Source organism: Pinus tabuliformis, chromosome 2_1 (genome assembly GCF_031772625.1).
Source record: "Pinus tabuliformis cultivar Carrire ecotype Pingquan chromosome 2_1, CPIR1, whole genome shotgun sequence".
Taxonomy (NCBI): Eukaryota; Viridiplantae; Streptophyta; class Pinopsida; order Pinales; family Pinaceae; genus Pinus; species Pinus tabuliformis.
In genome coordinates this window covers 830,967,880-830,983,697 of record NC_142299.1, presented here as the reverse complement: position 1 = coordinate 830,983,697, position 15,818 = coordinate 830,967,880, and positions in this window count along the sequence as shown.

Below are 15,818 nucleotides of genomic sequence, written 5' to 3'. Positions count from 1 at the left end.
GGACAATCGATAAAAACTCGGGGAGGGAGAAAAAACATGAATCTATGAAGAGATAAAGGTGCCCCTAGTTGAAAGATCTTGAAAATGGTAGAAAAAACTGACATGTCAATAGGCAGTGAAGAAGAGAACTTCTCAAGACACATAGACATGACCATTGGGCCATGAAAGAATGAGGAACGATGATGAGTGTCGTTCCAAGGTACTTCCTCCAGAGACATTACTTCCATGATACTCTCATCAGAAAGAAAAGTCTCGGCTAAAGGATCAGGAGATTCTGAAGAACCAAGCCACGGGGATTGAGAATACGCATCGAGAGATGTTCTCAAGAAAGGATGATCAGAGGATACCGAAGGCAAAGCTGAAACAATTTCCACGTAATTAATTTTGGCATGACTTAACGGCATAACCTTGCCCCATGCATCAACAAGATCTGGTGAAGGAATGACCCGTGGATCAGACTTGACTGAAATCATGTTGACAGAAGCAACATGAGGAGGTGGGAGTGAAAAAACACCCATCAAGGTAGGATCTTTAAAGATTCATGCCCCCACACTCTCATAAGGAGCATCGATGTGCTTAACATATAGAACATTACCATCCGAGGAGGAAGAGGCAAAGAAGGACAGTTGGTTGATTGTGACAATCTTCCCTTGATGGGGAAAATGAATCACATGAAAAAGGGAGGAGGCTATAGCATGCATGGCATGGGTCCAACTCCGTTCAAGTAGAAGATTGTAGTTAATATTAGCTTCAACGATCTCTACTTCGATGTGTACTATCTTTCCCTCCAAAGTAATGGCAAGGTTGGGAAGGACATCGAATCGTCATGAGTCATGTCCTTCAAAATCTTCCAAAGTGTTAGGGGACTGGTTCAGAGTAGGAGAACCAATTGCCTTCTAGCAAGCGACAGACATGATGCAGGTAGAAGCACCTTCATCGATGACGGTCCTATGAATGGTTACTCATTTATGATCACATGAATGAGAAAGGAAATCTGATGAGGTAAACGCGAAATGTGGTTTTCCACATCAAAACAAACGAGATTAGAGTCAGCTGGATCAATACCCCCAATAGCCGACAGTAACAATTTCTACTGAGAAGGATAGCTTTGAAGGACCTTGAGAGCAGACATAGCTGATGGCACTTGAGACAAATCTTCAACAATGTTATAATGTTGAGCGGCTCAAGCGTTGGGATTGTACGAGGACTTTCGTAGCACACCTCGAGAAGGTGGTTGAATGGCAGAATCGGGATTAGGTCGCTCTATATGGAGAGGACCAGAACTAGATGGGGTGGAAGAAGAAGGGGTACCTTCTTTCTCTATCCCTGCTGTCGGGGTAAGAGTTTGATAATATTTTGACCTGTTAGCCACGTTAATCGGTGTACTCATCATGAACACTTGTGAACCTATGGAAGTGGATGACTAAGGTTGCTCTACCATTTGGGTCTGTTGGGACAGAAAGGGATCTTTCAGGATACCAGGGGCCCCTTTGAGAAAACGACTAACTTCAGATCGTCTAGGACAATCCTTAGTATAGTGATCCTCCTCACAGATGAGGCATGGATATTTAGGCTTTCGTTAGGAAGCATCACCAACAGATGACTTAGGAGGACCCTATTTCAGGGCATCATCTTTACCCTTGCTTTTGCCTTTCTTCTTATATTTAGAGGATTTATTTGCTATGGTAGACTGGACAGCATGAACCTTCAAGGTTTTACCAGGGCTGGATGAATTGCAAGAGGAATCATTGGGAGCAGTGTTGGAGACCGACTTTTGTTTGGAAGAGATTTTGCAAGGGCCTGAGTCACTGAACTAATTACTCCATCAACACGAGGGGAAGCCGGAGACTTAGATGATGTCATATCAGATGATGGTCTGGGTGCATTAGGTAACACATCATATAACGTGCCGGATTGTGAATGGACAAGGTCTAGATATTGGGCACGCGCGATGGCTTGTTCCTTAGTGACACATCCACCCATAGCAATGTCCTCAGCGATTTTTTTTACGAATGATTTGGTGAACCATTCGGTCAAAAACTGATCGGAAATCTCAAACTTAATCGATGGTGCCTACGTCTCCATTCATTGATGTGATCGGATATGTGGGTCGCAGTGTCTTGCTTGAGTGACATTAGCAAATGGCTGTCAGTTTCATAGCGAATCAACAACTGGAAATGTGTGAGAAAGGCCATGGTGTGAATGTTAAATTCGTGATAGGTATTTCAAGGTAGCTCGATATACCACTTGGTTGCAACACCTATAAGAGTTCATTGGAAAAGCCAAAGACAAATGGAATCATCAACATAGGAATTCGAGGAGCACCAGAGGTGATATGTCATCACATGGGCTTGTGGATCCTCTTTTGCTTTTCCTTCAAACTTCGGACAATCGCTCGGAATCTTGTATGGAACTGGAGGCCAGTATGGCAAATGAAGAATCAGGTCATTCATGAGTCTAGACACATTTGGAAATTCCAGTGTAGCCAAGAACGGAAATTAGGTATTGAGAGGAATTTGAGGTCGATAAGGAGGTGCAACTGGCAGGACCTATCCATGCTAGTAAGGATTTTGTCTCCATAGTGGAGGATTTTTTCCATATGGCATTTGATTTTTCCCCACTATAAGTTACCATGCCCGTAGGGAGGAATCTTACCTTGAAAGCCTTGAAATTGTCCGGCCATAGGCTATTGAGAAGCAACATATGGGTTAAAAGGTTATTGAGCCTGCTGGCCTTGGACATATGGATTTTTCAACTGATGTCCCTGAGCATAAGGGTTTTGGACCTACTGCCCCTAGACAAAATGGTTTTGGACCTGTTGCCCCTGGGCAAAAGGGTTTCGGACCTGCTACCCTTAGACGTAAGGATTCTGCACTTGTTGTCCTTAGACATAAGGATTTTGGACTTGCTGTCCTTAGACAAAAGGAGGCTGAACCTGTTTCCCTTGGACATAAGGATTTTGTGCCTACAATTGTAGGACTTGACCCTAGCCTTGCCCTTATAAGGGTTGACCCTATTAATATGAGTATAAGGGTTGCTTCTGCCCAGGTTGACCTTGTTGCTGCAAGGGCTGACCTTGCGGATGTAAAGGTTGTCCCTGCGGCTACATAGGTTGACCTTGCGAAGGCATAGGCTGGGAGGATTGTGGTGCATATTTCACTTGCGGCCACATGGTTTGCTGCAATGATTGTGAGGGTTTCCCTTGCGGTTGTTGCAGTTGTCCTTGTTGCAGCATCATCTGGCCTTGCTACTGCATGGATTGCCCTTGCTGCAATGAAGGTTGCCCTTGCTACTGTAGAAGTTGTCCTTGCTGCTACAAAGGCACTTGAACAGTTCCCAGAATGACACCTTGAAAGTTCTCGAACTGTATCTGGCCATACCCACCAGGTGCAGCGGACGGACCAGGCTGGACATAAGGTCCGGGCTAAGGGATGTAGGGCGGATTAACCATCGCTTGTGAACCATTTGGAACATAAGGAGGTTGGTACTGAACCTTAGCCATATTAGGTTGTTGGTAGTGGATGTTATTTGACCCAAATGGATCAACAGGATTTGGTTGTTGGTATTGGACATTACTCGATCCAACAGGACCAACAAGGTTTAAAATGGCACCTGAAGAGGGTTGGTTCATTCCAACCATGTGAGCTTGTGAGCCACTCACATTGGTTGTACTAGACATCATAGAAACATTCATACTTTCCCCCCCACACGGTGGCACTGCCTGTCCACTCACTGGAGGAATCAAAGAACTAACAAAGACATGACTCGAGATCATCGGTTGAACTAAACGGGTTACTTGGACTAATGAAACAAGATGATTTGAAATAGTGGGTTGCACTGGGACTAAAGTAACTACAGAAAGCATCGTCGGTTGGGAGATCAGGTTCTGAATGAACAGACTTGAGGTAGGCATAACGCCAGATGCCCAGATAGGGTTGTGATATAGTGATGAGGTAGTAGGCGTGCCGGAAACCAACTGAGCTAACGTCATGTAATTATGTGGTAACTCAGGATGAACACTGGTTGGAATGCTTCCCATGTAAGGGAAACCTTCAAGAGGGAAAGGATATTACTGCTCCTCGACTGCGCGTGGAGTGGAAACCTTCGAGTGACCCAGAGATGAGACTGGGATTTCGCCCTCTGATTCCATGGGTGAAAACAAGCGACAACGGACGACCGAAGATGTTCGAGGGGATAATTCCAAAGGAATACCCGAATGATCATACAAAATGTATGGATGATGAGGTGATATCACAACAGGATCGAATAAAGGATTCGGAGGATAAACAACCAATCCAAGCTAACCTTGAGAAGTCGGCAGACTCTCGGGACTCTGGATAGGATTATCCAGAGATTCCGAGCTAATGTCCGAAAGTGACACAGTATCTGGAGGAGTGGGAGGACGAGATGACAAAGGTTGAATGCCTAAAACAATTCCAAGCTCAACACCTTGGTCCTCAAGTGACTGTGGCAGTTCAGGAAAAGGCTCCTCCGACAATCTTTTAGGCAGAGGAGAGGAAGAGGAACTAGGTGAACCAGTTGGTTCAACCACGATGATTTTGTCTCAAATAACCAGAAGAGAGATTGATTCCAAGGCTTTAAAATGTATTTAAAGGTGTACTCATGATGTGGTCTAGCAAAAGACTAACAGGAATGTTATATGATCATGGGCAACAATTTTTTAAGACGCAAAAATAAACTGGTTCTCTTTCATGTTTTAAGAGTCAAGAAAGAAGCAAAGGTGACTCTATCACTTTCGGTTTGAAACGAGCTCAAAAGGACAAGCGCTCGGGTGATATTTTATATTTAAGGAGTCAAAAAGATCAAAATGACTACTCAGGATGATCTAGGCAAAAAGGATTACCAGGTAACTGTGAACTGCAGAATACCTCCCGGCGAAACAAGAAGTACGGGCAGGCAATCTCCCCAAATGTTGTGTTAGGTGTATCACATTTACAAGGCGGAAACTCAACTTCCTATGGATAAACGATTGCAACCTAGTGGGGTCTCCCTTTATAGATGCGACGATATGGGGAGCACAAGTCCGTACTAGCATTATCTAGTGCTGAAGTGAACGACAGTTACTAGGTCTAAAGACGTCGGAATAGTCTCTATCCTAGACCTTCTAATTGTGATCATTAGGTTTCAATTTTGCCTTAGGTTAATTGAATACATTTTAGAGTTTATCTTGAAATTATATCTCAGTTTTTAGGTCTTATCGATGTGACTTGAAAAACACCTATATGTAGCTAATTGAGACAAGACCCTTTCAATTCTATGAATTGTTTACACTAATGAGAGTAGAAAACACACTCAAATGCAACAAAATAAGTAATCAAAAGAAAAATGACCTTTTCACTATTTCGCTTTTGAAAACAAAATGATGAAAAACTCTTTCCAATTCCTAACTTTCCTATCAAATGCACTTCAAGTAGTCCTTTCACTAGTAAAGAGAATTCATTTCTTTTCCAATGCAAATGACAATGCAACTCTAGTCTTCAATGATGCTAACTAATGTAACATATTGATTCAACAAACTAGAATTATGTATTTTTCAATGAAATGAGAGAATGAATCTTTCACAAACACTTCACACTTCAATGAAACATTTCCAATACAATCAATCACAAGAAAATGCAAAGCACAAAAGAGAATTCCTTTCAAACTAATGATGCAAAGACTCAACCAAAAACAATATGAGCAATGTGATCTATGCCCAAAAAGAGACGCTCAAACAACAAACGAAACTTTTCAAACTTGTTAAATGGAAATCAAAGCAACAAAAGGACTAACAAATGAAATGCAAGGAGTAACTTGACTATCGACTTGACTTGCTGAGCACACAAACAGGTGAATGGATGATGACCTAGATTCCCTAGGGTTATAAACCATCCAAGAACTCAAGAAACCAAGTGAAGAAAATGCAAATCAAACAAGCATATAAACCAAGATAAAAGAGCTTTCCAGCCAGGGAGAACACAGTCAAAAAAAGTTGAGAGACAGAAACCAAAATGGCAACACACACTGGTTATGATCTAGGGGAAACCCTGATCTTCACCTACAGGAATCGGTGTGATTGCGTAACTGACAACAAGTTCCAGAAGGGGATCGGCGCGACTGTTTTTTTAGAAACTCGCGATGATTGGCATGACTGACAGAAAAATAAATGCGCTGACTAAGGATTCAAGGAAAAAAATAAAAATCTTCAAAGGCTAAAACCAGACTTGCCACTATAAATTTCAGGCTCAGAGCAGTAAACCAAGCAAAGCAGAGAACACTAAAGGGAACTAGTGATACTAGAAAATTTCACACAAAACCATAAAATGAAAATCAGTCAAACAGAAGGATTGGCTCCCCAACGGAGTCGCCAATTTGTGGTGCAAGTAAATTCTCAGTGCAGACACAAACAATTCCTCTAGCCCAAGAGAGCGGGTCTAGCCACAAATAAACAATCTATGGAAAATCTCCTTAAACTAGAATCAATTAAGAGGACCTACCTCTTAGAACAATATTCCTCTTGGTGATGATCATGCTTCCTCACTCTAGCTATCTTTCGTTTCCTTCCTTCGAATACCTGAAACAAGCAAACAAACAACAACAACAAACATAATAGCATACAATATTGTATTCAGCCTACTTAACAGGTCAAGGAACATTAAGCCATAAAGATGTAAAATAACACTTCATGTAGGAAATCAATCGATAGTTGTATTCATATAAATTAGAAAGAGATTACAACCAATGCCTTGACGTTGTTGGTCTCCTCCAACATATCCGAGTTCCTACACTTCTTCTAGCATCTCATGGATAGCCACAACAATGGAAGTTTTAAGGCCTATTCCCTCTAGTCTCAAACGAAACCAAAACACACCATTCTCCCTCAAACATACACTAGAAAACTACAAGCTATAGATATCTTGTTGATCATTCAAACTCACTCAAAAACTAGTTTAGCTTGGGAAAAGAGAGGTTTATATAGTTTGGATGGATGGGAGATGGTTCCTCTCATCATGGGAGAAGGTCTTATCTCTTGAGTTTGTTCCATCCTAATAGGGGAAAGGAGCCCAAACTAACTTCTTCGGCTCCATCTAGCCCAACCATCTACCAGACTTCTGTTACGAAGCTTCTAGAGTTGGAAGCTTCGACTCCATATTTAAAAAACTTGCCAAAAGAGGATCAGCGTGACTGGAAAAGGGCTCAGTCGCTTCGTACGGTGCTAGGGCTAGTTTTAATCTCTGCAAATCGATGCGAGGAGGAAACTGGTCAGTAGTGTCGGTCTTGTAAACTAGGATAAAAGGAAGATTGTTGGGAAATTATGCAAAGGGGAATTTTTCTTCTCATGAAGAGGGACATACTGGGAGTTTCTTCATGATGGAGAAGCATATACGGTTCATTGTAGAGGTCCTCCAAGATTGTGGACGGAGATTACAGGGATAGTGAAAAAATGTTGTGTAATAGGGAGGCCATTACAAAACTATACCAAAGCGATAACCAAAACAAGAAGATGGTGTTGAGGGAGAAACTCGGGGGCACCAAGATAACCAGATCAAATACAATAGCTTCATAACTCATTAGGATCACACCTATTCATGATGAGTTGGTTGCAGTTTGGGAGGTTGTGACAGGGAAAGTGTTAGTGAGAATGGACCTTAAAGGCTTCACAAAACCTTGGGCTCCTTTTGTCAAAGGTATTGTGGCATGAGATAACCTTGCTATTTAGGAGAGACTCTGGGATGATTTCATCCAAGAGAAAACCTTCCTAACTGGAAGAGACTCTAGGATGATTTCATCCAAGAGGAGATTAGAGAGAAATATTTATATGGGAGCCAACAAAAGGGTAATGATGAGGACCTTACCCTTACCAGTCATATAAGGAATGGAAAGGGGAAGGCCAGGAATAATTCAAGAGGAGAGACTACCTCATAGGCTAGCAAGAAGAAAGACATGAGCAAGGTTAAATGCTTTTCTTCTCATAAGGTTGGCCATTATGTAGGTTAGTCTCTAGACAATAAGGACAAGGAAAAGGCGCAAAAATTTGTGGCCTCAGTAGGAATAGGTTACTAAGTTTTCCACCAAGGTTGATGAATTCTCGTTGGTATCTTGTCTTTCTGGAACTATAGCCAAGGGTGCATAGTTTGTGGAAAATTGTGCTTCTTGTCATATGACGAGATCACAAGATCTATTCACCAAAATCTTAGAGGATGACACAGATCTATATATGGAGGTTGGCAACAATCCCACATGATATAGAGGGGGTTGGGGCCATTCAGTTTCAACTAGAGTCAAGAGATCCATTAGAGGTGGCAGATGTGTTATATGTTCCAGGGCTAACCAAGAACTTAGTCTCAATCATGGAGGGTATGAAGTTTATTCCAAGGATGGACATGTATTTGTTAGAATAAGAGAATGTAACCCCAACTCAAGATGAATCACTGGAGACAAGGAAGGTTAACTTGTACATGTTGAAGACTTAGAGTATAAGTACCCTAGTGGATAACAGTGACAACTTGTGTGAGTTATGGCACATGAGAATGGGTCACTTCCATAATAGAAATTTATTGATACTAAGGGAGATTGTCACTGGTCTTTCAAAGTTTGATGTAGAGTTGCAGGGGGTATGCAAAGGATGTGCCCTTGGAAAGTATGTCAAGACTAATTTTCCTAACAATGATAACGGGTCCGAGGGTAGGATTCAGTACATTCAAATGTTTGTGTTCCCATGTTAGTGACATATTTGATTGTTCGCAGTTACTATGTGGACTTCATTGATAACTTATCGAGGAGGGCATGGATTTACTTCATGAAGAGCAACGATGAGGTCTTTGATCAGTTTTAGGAGTTTAAGGCTTTTGTGGAGATCCACACTGGGAGGAATATCATAGTTTTGAGATCAAATAATGGAAGTATACCTCCAACGAATTCAATAATTTCTACAAAGAGACAGGGATTAAGGAGTTGACAATATCTTACAAGCCTCGGTGTAATGGAGCTTCATAAAGGAAGAACAAAACCATCATTGGAGCTACTAAGAGAATGATACATGATCAGGATCTACCCATGTTGTTTTTTGGCAGAGGCACACAATGCAATAGCGTATGTACAAAACAAGAGCCTTCATAAGGTATTGGAGGACAAGACTCTTGAGAAGGCATTCACAAGAGTGAAATCAAAGGTTGGTCATTTTCACATCTTCAATTGTCAATTTTGTGTCTATGTACCTTTGAAGAAGAGGATGAAATTGGAGCCCTCAGCAAAAAAGGGCATCTTTATGGGATATACTGGAACTTCAAATGCATACAGAGTATATATTATAGCATAGGGAAAGACTATAGTGAGCTAGAATGTCAGGTTCGAGGAGAGATGAACTATTGGGAAGTCACATGAATCCCTTCCAACAATGACAAAAGATAAGCAGTAGGAGACTTTGAAGATTAAGGAGAGACCAACACCACCTATAGTAGGACTTAGTCCTTAGATCAAGAGGAGGAGTTGGAGGCTCCTTCCACTTCTATTAGGAGGATGTTGAGATGGCTAGAGAAGAAACTAAGAGATGCTCAAGAGCATGTGGAGGCTCTTAGTAGTACTTTCAAGGAGAGCAATCCTCTCAAGAAGTTTCCCATTTACATGGATCTCATGAGTAGCATCATAGATTTCAAGTCTACCGATTCTGAGGCAACAAGCCAACAAGTTTGGGGGAATTCCATGATGGAGTGTGTCCATCATGAAGAATGATGTGTGGGATATTATTTTGAGGCCAAAGGGGAAATCGGTGGTTAGTTCTAAGTGCATCTTTAATATCAAGCATGTTGCAAGTGGCATCATTGAAAAATATAAGGCAAGGTTTGTGACAAGAGTATTCTCCCAAAAGGAGGAAGTGGACTATGAGGAGACATTTGCTCTAATCATCGAGTATTCTTATATTAGGTTTGTGATATCTATTGCTTCAAGGATGGGTAATTGATGTGAAGATAGCCTTCCTCAACAAAGTTATTCAAGAGGATGTGTACGTTAAGTGGCCTTAGAGCTTTGAGGTGCATGAGAAATATTTTCATGCGCTCAAAATGAAGGTGTTATACGGACTCAAGCAGTCACCGAGAGAATAGTATTCGAGGATTTATGGGTATCTATTAAGCATAGGCTTCACCAAGAGTGAGGTTCATCCCAACGTGTACTTTGTACTCGTTGACGATGATCCACTCATCTCGCTCCTTTATGTGGATGACCTATTTCTCACAGGGTCAGAGAAGCTCATCGAGATGTGTAAACAAGATTTGGCTTCAGAGTTCGGGATTGACATCATCATGACGCACTACTTTTTGGGATTGGAGGTGTTTTATCCAACGAGAAATATTTTCCTAGGTCAAGGAAAGTAGGCAGTTGATATCCTAAGGAGATTTGGGATGGTGGTTTTTAGGCCTATCTCTACACCTATGATCACCAAATTCAAAAACCAAGTACTCCAAATTCAAATTTTATGGATCCTAGTTTGTATAGCCAATTGAATGGTTCTTTGATGAATCTGGTCAACACTAGGCCAAATACATGCTTTGTTGTGAATACCCTAATATATTTTATGGTGGAGCCAAGTGTTGGAAAATTCAAAGTGGCAACTTATTCTATCAATATTCCTTAACCTTAATATTTGCTTGTGAGCTTAGTTAATCTTTTTTTGTTCTTTAGTTAGATATTTTCATCAAACAAATACCAAGAACGAAACAATAACAATAGAGGACACAAAAATTAGGCTCTCATCCAGGGAAAAACACCTCCAAGGGGAAAACCTAGAAAACTCTTATCTTCTTCTATAATTTGCTTCAAATGAGATACAAAGACCCAATCCTATACCAAGTCCTTCTCCAAGTACCAAGTCAGCCCTTCCAACAAGTAATCCCTTGATCCAGCACCAATGAGCTTCAAACTGCAACTTCAACCTCCCAGCTTCAATACTGCTTCTTAGACTTGTAACATCGACCTTTGAGACTGCTTCTAATACCCTAACCCAACCTCCTCTAGAGACCTTTCTTGAGCAAGACAGCTCCAACCAAGTTCAATGAGGTAACTTTAGGGTAATTCTTCCTTCCCGCAACAAGAGACTACACTTCATCCTACTGCAACTCGAATCTACAATTTCGGCCTCTTATGTTGCTACACGTGTGGGAGAGAGATAGCCTAAAAAGTAATTTTTTCATCCTTCTTTCCTCTGCTAGGCTTTCACTCTTCTTGTCTTCTTGTCTTCTAGCTATAGATCAAACTTTTCATTGATATCAAACTTCTTTTGTAAGTGAGTGCTAAATGAGGTCGAACTGCTCCTTTATATAGGATTTCCAAGGGGTCGAATTCCCTCCTTTAGGTTGACTTGTACTTTTGGAGTTTCCAGGGCTTTATAGACTCAACATTGAATCTTTTTCCAATTACATTTTTCCTTGAAGGGTCTTATAAACATGATTTTGACTCCTTTGACTCATGACAATAATTTGTAAGACCTAACGAACCCTAGAAGCATTAAGAACATGCTTTTACCTAGAAGACCATCAAAAATGGGCATGAAACTCATGCTTTAAAATAATAACTTTTAATTTTTCTCTTTTTTTTGTTACATAGGATACATATTTAAATGAGTACAACATCACAACATCAATTATGAAGACCAAAACTAGTTACATTTTCAACGCTCAATCTTAAATAGGGAGGTATTCGTAATTGTACAACCAATACAACATCATTCTCAAATTGAAGAGTTCTCATAAGAAGAGTTGGAGTGATAAGCCAAAATGTAAGCATCATTACCATAACCAACATTGTCACTTAGTCCTAACTTGACAAGCTCAACTTTATTTGAGAGCATTATGATGGGAGGATTTGCGTGTGATCTCACACTACCTATACAAGGTACATACCCCATTTGGATGTTCACAATGTATGTCCTTTTAGGATTATTCTTATATTGGATCTCCAATCCTGAGCCCTCAAAGAATATCAATCCTCTTCAACCACTCTTCTCTTGGATACATGTCTTATCCTCAAAGAGTGTCAGTACCTTTCCTTTCTTGGATTCTATATCTTCAAGGAAACCACATATGCTTATCTAATCATTCATCATTCTCTTTTCATCATCTGAAGAAGAGGATGTGCATGTGATGTTCAACATCACTGCCTCTCAACCAGAGAGGATATGCTTATTCCCCCTTTCCCAGGGAATAGATCCTTTCTCCTATCTAAGGAGACTCCTTTGCTCCCTCTCAAATCTAGAGGATATTCCATACTTCCTTTCTATTTGGGAAGTCAACACCACAATCCTTATAGCTTGTCTTCATAAGAGTATCTGCTACCAGTTCTCCATAGCTTCCTGGCTCCTCATCTCATTGTATCGAGCTAGCTTCCTTTCAAGGTATTATGGATCCATCTTCACCCTTCAATATTGAGGCATGATCCAGGTCATTTTTCTTGCTCATCACTTTCATCTTCGACATCATTGATGAAGGCTTGGCATTGAGCCTTTCCAAACTTCAAGTTGATCATAGCTTCCTCATGAAAGTGATCTCCCTTTACCTTCAAGTTATCTTCTTGCATTGCTACCTTTCAATCTCAAGATGGATACATCTTGACTTCACAAGTGTCAGGTGCTTGATATTAAGCTTCCCTCAACATTCTTCATACATTTCCATTCATACAATTGAACTTGCCTTAACTGTCATCATGTATTCCTACAACATTCTTCCAAGTAGAAAAATAATATGTTACCTAGATAACCAACAATAATTAAAACCAGACTTACCTCATCATGATGACCTTCTCATTCCATCAACATCCTCATGGTCCATCTTCATATGGATCTTCCTTCATGCATCAGAGTTCCCAAGGATCGAACTTGATTACCATGTTAGAACTCTTTTTTTTCTTCCAGAGACTAGACTGGACGTTAAGCATTATTTTACATATTCTAGGGAAAGTATTAATCTTTTATATATCCTTAAGTCAAGTTCTTCCTTTTAAACATCATACAATCATACTAAGCATGTTACAAGATTCAACACACATGAATCTTAACCAAGAGTCACTTCCTATGCCTCTTATTCCATCATCTAGCGATATGTCTCAAAATGAGCCTGCATTTTGACCCATTGCATTCCTTCATCTTCAATATCATTTCAACATTACATGGAATGTATACTATCTTTGTCATAGTGCTTCTCCCAAGAACCTTCCATAATGATGATTCTTCCAGGATCATGATGATCCACTTAAGCAAGATGACTACCTCTAACATAATGTTATATAATGCTCGGATGAAAAATATGAAAAATGGTTTATCTATTTAATTAAAGACTAGATGAATTTTGTAAAGAAAATTCACCAAGTAGACTCTACATATACTACAACCACATGCTTCTCTCTATGATGTTATGAAAAATCAATATTTTTCTAAAGTAAACAACAATGCATACTATCCTAAAGGAAAGACGAATTTTACCAAGAACTTGACAAACAAGATGCCTTCTTTAATAGTAAATATCTTTCACTTCTTCTTTCTTCGGCTTCTTCTTAGGTTCTCCTACTTCCTTGGCTATGTGAGCCTTGCTTATTTCCTTTCTCTTGTTGTTTTGTTGGATTGGACAGTCCCTTTTAGTGTCCATATTCATTGCACTTAAAGCATTGAACCTTGGACATATCTTTCTTCTTGGACTTCCCGAACTTCTCCTTCTTCAGCTTCTTGACTCGAGCTAGAAAGGCTTGAGACTGCTTATCTGATCCAATGTCATCTTTTACCTTGATCCTTGATTCTTCCAAAATGCATTGTACCCACAACTCATCAAAGGGAGTTGAATCTTTATTGGAGTAAATGTTGGCTGCAAAGTTGCTCCATTCTAGTGGCAATGTGTTTAGTACACAGATGGTCATTTCTGAGGTAGAAATAGTCTCCCCTAGCCCTTGAAAGTGATCTCTTAATTGAGAGATCTTCATTAGAAAGGATATCACTTCCTCATACTTTGACTTCTTCATTTTGTATAATTTATTCCACAAAGACATCTTTTGTCCTGATGTACTTACAGAGTACAAGTTCACTAGCTTATCATACATAGCCTTGGAAGTTTTCAAATTTGCAACAAATGCAATAAGAGGATCCTTGAAGGATTCAACTATAATCATGTGAGCCTAGTTCCACTTTCTTGTATTGTGCTAGTTCTTGAGTCTTTTCTTTGCTATGTTCAGTGATTTCCGCAGTTACATATTCCATCACCTCATGCTCTATCATGCTACATAATTTGATGCTCCAACGCTTATTGCTTTCCTTATAGAAAGAACCCATATGACCAGTATATTCAGACATAAAGAGTAACAATATGATACCTAATAACCAAGATTCCCCTCTTCCTTGATGATGTCTTCAACCTTTCTTGATGCCCTTAATACCTTTGAAGAAACTTCAATAAAGTCCTTGAAAGATATTTCCTAGGATTCCTCCAACAACTTCCAAGATGAATGATACCAAGATCCTTTTAATACTTTCTCTAAAGGTGAGACTTTAAATATCTCTCTCTCTCTCGTAAGGGACAACCTTTCTTATAGTCTTCATCTCAATCCTTCTTTGATGAAATCTTGATGTAATCTTGATATTCTTCAGTGAAGAAACCATCCTTCAATATTTATAGGTCTCTACTTCATTTCATTCCCTTAACAAGCAAACCCTTCTTTGTGTCCACCAGTTGTCTTCTTGTTCACCTAAGCTCTGATACCATGTTTGAAAATTCAAAGTGGTGGCTTATTATATCAACTTTCCTTAACCTTAATATTTGCTTGTGAACTTAATTAATCTTCTCTTGTTCTTTAGTTAAATCTTTTCATCAAACATATATCAAGAATGAAACAGTAACAATTGAGGACACAAAAATTAGGCTCTCATCCAGAGCAAATCTCCTCCAAGGGGAAAACCCAAAAAACTCTTCTCTTCTTAAGGAATTTGCTTCAAATGAGATATAAAGACTCAATCCTATACCGAGTCCTTCTCCAAGTACCAAGTCAGCCATTCCAACAAGTCTTTCCTTGATCCAGCACCAACCAACTTCAAACTACAACTTCGACCTCCCAACTTCAATATTGTTTCTTCGACCCATAACTTTGGCCCTTAAGACTGCTTCTGAAACCCTAACCCAACCTCCTCTGGAGACCTTCCTTGAGCAAGACAGCTCCAACCAAGGTCAATGTGGTAACTTTAGAGTAATTCTTCCTTCCAACAACAAGGCACTGCACTTCATCCTACTTCAACTCGGATTTGCAATTTCAACCTATTCTGTCACTATAGAAACCCTGGACTTTCGCATGTGTGGGAAAGAGATAGCCCAAAAAACAAGTTTTTTGTCATATTTTCCTCTTCTAAACCTTCGCTCTTCTTCTCTTCTAGCTATATATCGAACTTTTCCTTGATATTGAACTTCTTTTTTGAGTGAGTGTTAAATGAGGTCGAACTGCTTCTTTATATAGCCTTTCCAAGGGGTCGAATTCTCTCCTTTAAGCCGACTTGTACTTTTGGAGTTTCTATTAGGTCCCTATAATACTAGTGTAGGTTTTAACCCCATATAGAAATTACCTGCATACGAATTCTAAAACACAGAAAATAAACAATGCGAGAGCATAACACATAAAACAAATATACACAGAGATTTTCCCCTAGATCCAAAAATCGGGACTACCAGATTGATTTTTCATTATGTTCATTTCAATGTTATAATACATATTTATACATGCCGAAGAATCTAATACCATGGACCAAAAACCATCGCGTCCAAAACCCTGTGCAAAAAATCATGCACAAAACCATA